Raw genomic sequence first — 10,760 nt, 5'->3', positions numbered from 1 at the left:
GATGGGGTGATGTCAGGTTGGTGAACTTTTTCCTTATCATCTGAAGATGGTGCTTCATCCTCCTTAAGGATAGGGACAACTCTCGGGACAAGTTCAAAGTGGACTACTTCTTCGCTTGATGATAAAGTGGAAGAACTTGCCTTCTCCTCCTCCACTATATGCGACTCCTCCTTGAACACCACATCATGGCTCGCGATGATCTTCTTTGCCTCTTGGTCATATAATTTGTAAGCCTTCTGCTCATCACTATAACCCAAGAAGATACATTTTCTGCTTTTTGGTTTTAACTTGTTTCTCTTCTCATCTAGAACATGTGCATAACATTCACATCCAAAAATTTTGAAATGTGAGACAGATGGTTTCTTACCAGTGTAAGCCTCATGAGGTGTTTTTTCCTTGAGAGCCTTTGTATGGCTCCGATTTAGAATGTAGACTGCAGTATTAACAGCTTCAGCCCAAAAATGGTTAGGCAATCCCTTGCCCTTAAGCATGCATTTTGCCATCTCCACAATGGTGCGATTCCTGCGTTCCACAACACCGTTCTGCTAAGGTGTGTGAGGCGTCGTCAATTGACGCTTGATCCCTTTGCTCTTGCAAAAGCCTTCAAACTGCTTTGAGTTGAACTCATCACCACCATCTGTTCTAAATTTCTTCACACTTTTCCCTGTTTCATTCTCAACAAGTTCTAGCCATTCTTTAAACTTACCAAAAGCTTGAGCCTTATCACGAAGGAAGTACACCCACATCTTCCTACTGTAGTCATTGACAATCAACATAAAATAAGAAGATCCCCCCAATGCCTGTGCAGGCATCTTACCACACAAGTCAGCATGCACCAACTCTAGAGGAGCCTATGCTCTATTCTTACTTTCTTGTGGAAATGCCTTTCTATGTTGCTTGCCAATCATACAAGCTTCACATGGTTCCTTCAATTCAGTTATTGTAGGTAGGTGAGCAACCATACCTTGCTTTTGCATCTCCTTCAACACTGCAAATATGATGTGTCCAAACCTTTCATGCCAAAGCTTACTTTTGCCCACTCTAGCGGTGGCTGTAAGAGCACTTAGCTCATACAGGTTGTTCCTTCTTTCTCCTTTGCCAACAATTGTGCCAGCACTATCAAGAATTTCTGCACCTGTCTTCTTGAACCTCACTTCATGACCAAGATTAGTTATGGTAGCAACAACTGGTAACAGATTTCTTCTGATTTCGAGAACATACAACACATTTGAAAGCTTTTTGACTTCACCATTTGCAGCAACAAAAGAAATAGTACCTCTGCCTGCAGCAGGGCATTTATTAGCATCATTTCCAACCGTCACAGTGATGGATTCTTATAGATGCTGCATAGAATTTTATAGACCTTTCTTGTTGGTCATGTGACGGGAGGCCCCACTATCCAACACCCATGAGTCAGTGGTAGATTCTTCTTGCACTGAGGAGCACACTTCCTCAATGGTCACCATGAATAATTCCAACTCTGCTTCAGCTGTATTGGCTGTCTCTTTCCCTTTACTTTTAAGGGTACCATTCTTTTCATCTGCCTTCTTGACACGACAATCTGCATTGCATGTCCTTTCTTCTTGCAGTAGAAGCACTCTGCTTGAAACTTCTTCTTGCCACCCTTCTTCTTTTTGTCACCATCATTTTTGGTGGAGGAACCACCTTTGCCTTTTGAATTGGCAGGGAATGCAGCATCTCCATTGTTGCTTCCTTCTCGGGATTTTAGCCTCAACTCATCCTCCTCCAATAATGCACAAAACTCCTCAAAAGTCAAAGCTTGAGGTCTCACCTGAGTAACAAGGGCAGTTACTAGTCCATCAAAATTTTGTGGACAAATCCGAAGACACCTCCGAGCTAGCTCTTTGCTAGTCTTTTGTATCCCAACACCAGCCATCTGGTCGTGCAGATTCTTAATCCGGGTGATGAATGCTTCAACTGTCTCTCCTTCAGCCAGCAAACTTCTTCGATGCTAGTTGATTCTCCAAGTTTTGAATCCTTGTTTGGTTTCGTGTTTCATGCTGACTCCTTAGTACATTCCAAGCCTCTGACGCTTTGGTTGTATGCTGAATCAAAGTCAAAACACTGTCAGAACAGCTTGTAACTAAGGCACACAATGCATCTGCATTCCTTCGTTTCCAAGCTCGTAGAAGATCTGCATTTGGAGGAATCATCACACTAGAATTTGATGGGTCGGGGGTAGGTTGTGGTTCTGCGTCACTCCCCAGTACAGTCTCCAGAAGCTCATAAGAATCAAGGATAGTTGTAATTTTGAACTTCCACAAGGTGTAGTTTGTACCATCTAACTTGCCTTCACTAAAGGTTGGTGGACGAATCCTCAGTGTTTGAATAGCTGGTACAGCAGCACCACCTCCTACACCGCTTCCTGATGCGCCAGAACCGCTTCTGAAAGTCGACATAGTTTCTCTTCGCTGTTGAAGCCTTTGCCTCTTGCACACTCTCCGATCTCTAGAGCCCCCTGGGCTCTAATACCATGTAAAAAATTACACGGTGCAGCGAATAGAATTTGAGAAAGAGATAGAGAGTACACAATAGATAAGAGGAGAATCAGTAAATTCTTTAGCTCCAAACAACTTATACAAAGATGGCTCTATCCACCCGTGCTCTTCCACTGTGTGAAACTTAGATGGTGATCTAGACAGAAGATAGGTGAAGAGCTTAAGGCTAGCTAGAACAACAACTCTGACTGGGTGAAATATGAATGATGGATGACTATGAAGGGGTTTAGCTTTTATAGCCCGTGAAGGTCGTAAGGTCGGCCTGACCGACCTACCATATGAGCCTCCACTAGTCGGCCAGGGAATATTCCCTTTATCATCTGCTTCCGTGGCCCCCCAGACCCCAAAATAAGGGCCCCTTTTAACTCCCTTACCCCGCAACTCGATGCAATGCACCTCAAGTTGCTACATCTTAATCACTCTATCTGACCCAAAGATTAGACCTACAATGGTCACCTTTTTTCCATCCAGTCACATAGACCTCATCTGATATACAAGTTAGGACTCACATTTAGCTTCTCCTCATAATGGGGGCCTTACAACTTTGAGCACCATGGATCATTGGTGGCACCTAATGAGGGTGGGGCATTGATCATATCTAACACATCCGACTGGACAAATGGGGGTATCTAACTAGACGGCGGTCTAGTTGGGGAGAAAGGTTGTCTGATTGGACGGTTGGGTCTCCGATTGGACCAAAGGGCTTGGTCCAACTATCAAAGAGTGTCCAATTGGACTGGTGGTTTGATCAGACCCGGGGTGGCAATCTGACTTGTGGAGTCGAATAGTTTGATGCTCTCAGGATGGTCTGACTGTCCGACTCTAGGATACATAGTGATCTGCCAACTGCGAAACTGACGGCGCAATGCGATGATTTTTGGCTGATTTTTCCTAGCTCTCGTCACTCCCCCCTATCATACCTTCCAGATCACATCAATGGCATATAAAAAAGATCCTTATGTACTTGGATCGGTCAAAAACACTAGAATCATAGCACATGATCTTCTCTATGATCAGCATCTCTCTCTCTCTCTCTCTCTCTCTCTCTCTCTCTCTCTCTCTCTCTCTCTCTCTCTCTCTCTCTCTCTCTCTCTCTCTCTCTCTCTCTCTCTCTCTGTGTCTCTCTCTCTCTCAAGCTCTCCTTAATCTCTCAAATGCATAGTGAGGTCTTCCTTGCCACTCCTGGCCTCTTATTGCCCCTGCACAAGTATGCATTCACCTTAATCTTGCTCCTCTTACCAACATTCAACCCAAAATTTCATTATTTGCCCTTCTTTTCCCCGTCTCAGCCTGTTATACAGTAGTAGAAACCCTACTGTGTGCTCACACTGTTTTGCTCCTATCCTACCTAAATGTACACAAAAATAATAAATAAAACACCTACATTACTTCAACATGCTTTTCCAAATCCAAAAAACCAAAAAACCCACCAAAACTATCCAGTATCCTTCTTAGTACATTATCAATCCCCTTCATGTACAACTGATCATTTATGAGCACATATGCATCGGCCTTTCTGATAATGGTATACATTTTGTATTTATCAGTCATTGACTTTAACTCCCCAGTTTTTAGAAACTCTTCAATCAAGTGAAGGCTCTCCCTGCCCTCATATCTAGGATTATCCACCCTCATTGTTACAACATACTAGGAAAGTGCATTTTCAGCCAATTCATGAGCTCTATGGTTGTTCTCCCTACCAATATGCCAAATTTCAAATTTTTGCAGCTGCCTCGTGAGGCCTTATATCTTAAACAACTAGTCCTTCATAATATCTTTATTGGATTTCCAAACATTTTGAACCTATCTAACCACCAACATAGCATCTCCTTTTGCAACTATCTTTTTGTATCCCAGCTGAATACACTATTTTAGGCCAGTATGTAAACTTGCATATTCAGCTTCATTGTTGTATCTCTTTACTTTCTTGACTTCTAGAAAAGACTTCTGATTTTCAGCATCCATAATGACAAAACCCAATCCTCCCTTTTTCAGCACTCTTCTGTAACTACCATCAAAAAACAAGGTAGCATCTTTTTCCTTCATCTCCTCATGACTTTGCGGATGTAAAATCAGCTTCCATCTTATAATGGCTGCACTTTCAATAGGTTCTATATAATTCAAGATATTATCTTCCTTCAAACATGTAAATTAAAATTCTTGCAAAGCCAGCAACCACTTAGTAACTCTTGGAGCATTTTCAGCAGATCTCAAAATCTATGGAAGCAATTGGGAACTAGTAAGACCTTTCAAGGTCTGCAACATTAGTCAAACAACCAACAATGTAGAGCTCTAGACTCTATAGGGGGAGAGCATAGGCTTCTTTAATAATAGTCACGTGAAGAAGTCGCATGAAAAAGTACTATCCTCCGATGCACCCACTACACAAACTTCCAATGCTGGACTTGCTTGTGAATGTAAGAGTAGCCACTATCATTGAGATAGAGGATGAGTGTGACAAAGTAGTGGCACCTACATACCTATGCATATTGGTCATTGATCACAAGACATATGCCTTTGATGCACTCATTGATGAGGGAGCTAACTGTATTATCCTTATGCACGATCATTGGACCCTCATTGGTTAACCCCAATTGCAAGCTACTAATGCAAAAACTTAGCATGTTTGGGGGACAGTCTTATTCACTGCTAGGAAAGTGCAAAGTAGTTGTCTTTACTATCAAGACTGAAAGCCTACCAATGATCTTCCATGTAATGCCAAACAACAAAGCTATTGGTAAGGAATCACTACTAGGATGTGCTTTCAAGAACCAAGCACACTGGAATGTCAATTATGACTTACAATGCATTCACATTTCCATTGGCAATGTTTGACTAGTAATTAATGACTTTAAGTGTAGTGTGGCTCCATCTAAGAGTACAGTGCCACCAATGAAGCAACCTAGTGCCAAGCCTAAGGATGGGGGTTGGGACTTATCTCAACCCACCACAACCAATCAACCATAACCACCAGTAAAATGTACCCAAAGCCACTAAGCAACAACTCAAATGGGTGCCCAAACAACAAGTGCAGTCCCTTAGAAGCCAATCCGCACACAAACTCATAATCCCAAAACCTCATGCCCTAGGCTGCAATGGGTGCCCAAGCCCTATTGCGTGCTCAAGGCTACCATGAAGGTAACACTTGCATTTGGTTGCCAAAGACCACTAGTGGCATGCATGCCGCTCATCCACTGCCTTCCAACTCACCTCTATAAGATTGTAAGCCAACTAGGTATGAGAAATGAGCTGCACCAAAAGGAACCAAACCCGTCGAGCCCCAACAAGTCTATCAACCAAAACCATAGTCCATTGCATCTGAACGAAATCAATCCAACACTTCTACTATTCCAACTACTCCATAAGCAAAGAGCAACACATCAATTGAGCTGTAAGACCAATCCATCACACAAGTGGTCAATGGACACTCCCTTGAATAGCCCATGAAGTAGGCATCAATAGCTCATGTTATTCAGTCCCACCAAACCCCAACCTCCCATAAACCTTAGACCCTCCTATAAGCAGAGATCTGGCCTCAAAGCACCTAGCCATGAACACAGGGGATGACCTCATCACTTGTATCAAAGTCTTGGACAACAACCCATGACCTAGAAGAGCTAAAATGGTTAGCCAACTTTGCCTCTTCCTTTCTGCAAAAATAGTATACTTTCCATCTCCAATGGGAACAAGAGGGTTTCCAAATTATGACCAACACTAAGTAGAGACACACAATCAAAACCTCGAAGTATGATCCAACCTATGTGGCTCCTACCTTGTTCAAAGTATTGGCCATCACATGCAATTGACCTTTAGAAGAGCATGTTATGGTTTGTCCCTATGTGGATCGACTCTTGACTGGGGAAAAACTACACCTCACTAGCAATCTAAACTTTGGTGACTTCCTAACTGATGTCTTGACCTATATTACACACATAAGTCTTAGGCCTTAAAACATAGGCCATCACACCCACTTATAGTATAATCCATAGTTCTATGCTTGGCTCATGAAGGAATAATGCACAACAAGCAAGTGCTTAATGCCCTTAACCCTTCATCCTCCAGTCCTAGGAAATATTTTCATCATTCTTGAGGGGGTAAGGTGGAAAAGAAAATATGACTTGAACTTCTAAACTTCAAATCAAACTTCAAACCAAATTTCACAAGAAAAAAATGCTCAAAAGAAAAAAAGGATGAATAAGGGAAAATTGGACTTGAAGATAATTTTGTTATGGAATTGGTTCTTGGAATGTGTGGATTGCTTGAAGTATAAAAAGATTCCGTTCCTTAATGGAACATGGCACCATTCCATAGTGTTACTTTTTTTCCTTTTGGAAAAAGAGTACTCTCAATTGAGATAATTGTAAGCTGTTGTACCATAAGAGGAACTCGAGATGGCATGCCAGCTTTTGTTCTCAAAGAGGAAGAGCACAACAAGTATCGGCTGGCCACAACTAAAATGCAAGTCTACAAGCAGCTAAAGTACCACAATATCAGCAATTTGGGAGAGTTGGTGAACAAGGAAGGTGCAATGAGACAAATAGTTGACCAGTGCAATCTCCACAAATGCGGAGAGAAGGTTGACCATGGCAGGTGCATAGAAATCTTGAGAACTTGATGCAAGGAAGAATAGAGGCATGATAACCTTCATGAAGGAAGGCTCGCCCAAAAGGATAGAGGTTGTGCTTAGCCACCCTGAAATATTGGAGAAGGCTTTAGGGTTGTCCAATGCACAAGGAAAGAGACCAAAGAGGGATGTCTATGGCATGTTGAAGATGCTAAAGAAAAATGTGCACACCAATGATGGGATTCAGTCTAGTAAACATCCGTGACCTCACCATCTAGTTGTAGGCCAAGATGGTGCATGCCTTGGCTTGGATCTGAATGCCATGCTTGAAAGTACTGCAGTAGCAGGGGCCTTAAATGAAGTAAATAACCTAAATCCCTACATCCACAAAATGATTGAATCATGAACCAAGGCATTGTCATCAAGCCTGCATCAAAAGCATCCTTGATAGAATTTGGAGGGGTGCTATTCGGTGAGTCACCTCTTGTAGGTCTTTGGCTCAATGAAAATGCCTTAGCTAATGATCCAAGAAGCTATGGATCTGTCTTAGTGACTTCCGTGCTTGCATCAAAAGATCCTTGATAGAGTTTGGAGGGGTGTTGATGACCATCATCCAAGAAGTCGTGGTGGGAGAGATGGAAAGTGAAGATGAAGTAGGGGAGACTCCAAAGAGATCTCTCCTCCAAGAGTAGCGCCTCTTCCCAATCCCAAAAATCCCGTTAACATCTCCAAAAGCAAGAAAAGTGGAAGGACCATTAGGGAGCAAGACAGGGAGGGTTCGGTCCCATCAATCCAAGGGAAGTAGAAGAAAACCATGCTAAAGTCTCCAGAAAGAAGAAGGAAACCACAATAGGAGAGGGAAAATCCCAAGGAGCCGTGCAAAAGAAGAAGTAGGAGAAGAAGAGGAGGAACACTTGTGGGGAAGGCAAAAAAAGAATCTTGAAAGATGGAGGAAGAATGAAGGAAGATTCGACAAGAGGAGGAGGAAAGGCTAAGGAGAGAAGAAAAGGAGCAAATGGCTCTCACTATTAGACTATCGGTCAAGTAACTCTCCCATGCCAGAGAGTTGACCAAGAGGAGCCTAGATGATGCACTGAGAATGACCCACAATGGCCGAAGAATCTAGAGGACCCATGGTGGAAGGCAAAGCGAAGGCCCCATTTGAATCATCCCCGCCCATCATAGTTGCCCCCGCTACTACTGTCACACTAAGAAACCATGGATGCAACAATGGACCAAAGCAACGTGATGGCTTGGATACAATACCTAGTTAACATGGTGCAACATCTTGGCCAACACCCAGTGGAGGAGCTCCTTGACCAAGAATGAAGAGGCCTATCGCTATGGATGCTTAATCCAGAAAAGACCCCAAGAAAGACAAGGTGGAAGCCTCAATTATATCCATACCCTTGGCCATACCAAAATGGACACAATATGATGAATATTTCCAAGAACTACTAGGCTAGCTAGAAAGAGTAAAATAAAAGATGAAGGAAGTAGTGGCGGAGTTGGAAACTAAAAGAGAAACATTGTCGGCCTACCAACTCAAAAAAACATGCCAAATAGCCACCCAGCAAAGGCAGATAAGCAACTTGAGGAAGGAGCTAGAAGCCAAACATGTGTTAGAAGGAAAAATGAGGGAGAATTTTGCAAAAGTGTCCCACGGCAAGGAAAGAGGAGAACATGTGATCTTGGAGGAGGACCTTTTGGTCCTCTTGCAACAGAACAAGTAGATGCAAGAGTACCTTGACCAGTTAAAGAAGATCGAAGATGAGTTCACTGAGGAGCTGGAAATGGTTAGGACCCAAGCCTACGGTAAATTTTTGAAATCCTAAAAGTTTATTATGTATTCCATGTAAGTCTCTTGAAGCCCTATGTACCTAATCCTAATCATATTCTTGATGATCAACAGGTTGTAATAACGAGCCAAGGTTTACTTAAACTTCGACCTGATAGAATCTTGGATGTAAAAGAAAGAATCCTTAGGAATAGGACCCTTAGAGAATATATCATCTAGTGGAAGGATTATCTTGAAGAGGATGTCACTTAGATTAATGAGGTAACCCTTATAAAAGAATACCCCCAGTTTCTCTCGAGATAGGGACATCTCGATTTCTCTAAGGAGGGAAGAATGTAATGCCCACATTACTTAGTTTATTTTAATGTGCATATACATTCCAAAGAAAATTTATTTATGTTGCATATTTAAAAAAAATATAAAAAAAACTAGCTTTAATTATGAAATTGGCTCTCATTATGAAGATAATAATTATTATTAATGAGGTATTATATGTCAATTCATGGAAGAAAGACTTGGGAGACCCTTCCAAGACTAGCTTATGAAAACTATGTTTGTAGTGTAGAACAACAAAAAAGAACTAGCCTAGTGGATAGTCACTTGGTAGTTGCACTTGGGTGATGGCACTGCCGGAATGGGTGACCTTCAAGGAAGTTTTTCCTACAAGCTAGTGGGAGCTTCTCACATGCAGCCAATAGCACCAACGAAGCCTTCATAGCCTATTGCCAAGTCTGCCAAGGTCTATGCCTTGGTCGTAAGCCTTGGAGTGACGGTCGCCGATGTGCCATGCGGTGCTTGCCCATATATTCGTAAATTTTTATCTTCGTGCTACAAAAATGGAGCTCCCTCTCTAACGTCATCAATGATGTCATTAGAAGCGCTAAAAGAAAGCATTCTCTCTTTGTCATCGATGATGTCATCAAAAAACGCAAAAAAAGCAAGCGTCCTCTCTTTTAACCCCCCTCCCCCTTTTTGAAAAACTATAAATTGAGGGCATGGGGATGAACAGAAAGAGGGACAAGAGAAATCTTGATGAGGACAAGACACTAATCAAGAAGGAGGAGTCTCTATTCCGCGAGACGAAGAGACATCATTCCATTCAACCTAAGGAAGGGGATACAATGAAGGTCTCTCATCCTCTTCTACTCTAATCCAAGAAGAGAAGACACTAAAGAACTTTATCATATTCTATCAATCCAGTTAAAATTCATACCTCTACTCTCGTCCCTATTCCATCTGCTAGAGAGAGAGAAATATTGCTCTCCACAAGACAAGAAGAACCATACGCGAGGCCTACACCATTGAATCCCGCAATAACCATCATCATCATCGAGAGTCTTACATCCTTGCCAACCGGTATTATTGTCGTGTTCTTTTTCTTATATGAATCATATTTTCGTCATGGCCCCGAAGAAAAAGAATTCAAAAGCTGAAATTGCAAATGATCCTACTAACATGGAAGCAACAGTTGGAGTTGCGAGCACGGGAGTCACTAATGGAGTTACAGGTGCAAATAACAACCCTTTACCAATCGCAATACCACATGTTTTTCAAAACATATATATATATATATATTTGAATTCAATAGAAATAAGATAATTCTCTTAAGAAATACTACGATCTTAGAGTATTCACTTGGTAAATTATTAGAACATCTTATCGGCTAGAAATTGTTAGGAAAACTATGAAAACCTAGGACTCAAGAGAAATCATGAGGAATTTTAATGTTAACCCCATAGAAAATATGTCTAGTGAATTCAAGACAAATTTACTAAGAATGAAACCCTGAAGAAACTAGCCAATGATATAGTTTTAATCTAGAAGCTCTAATAGAATATTTATAAAAAAAACCGAAAATAGCTCTAACTTAAAGAAACTA

The sequence above is a fragment of the Lygodium microphyllum genome, chromosome 7, assembly GCF_053477565.2.
Source record: "Lygodium microphyllum isolate KBCC chromosome 7, Lygodium_microphyllum_v1.1.10, whole genome shotgun sequence".
Lineage (NCBI taxonomy): Eukaryota > Viridiplantae > Streptophyta > Polypodiopsida > Schizaeales > Lygodiaceae > Lygodium > Lygodium microphyllum.
This window is presented reverse-complemented; position numbering follows the sequence as displayed.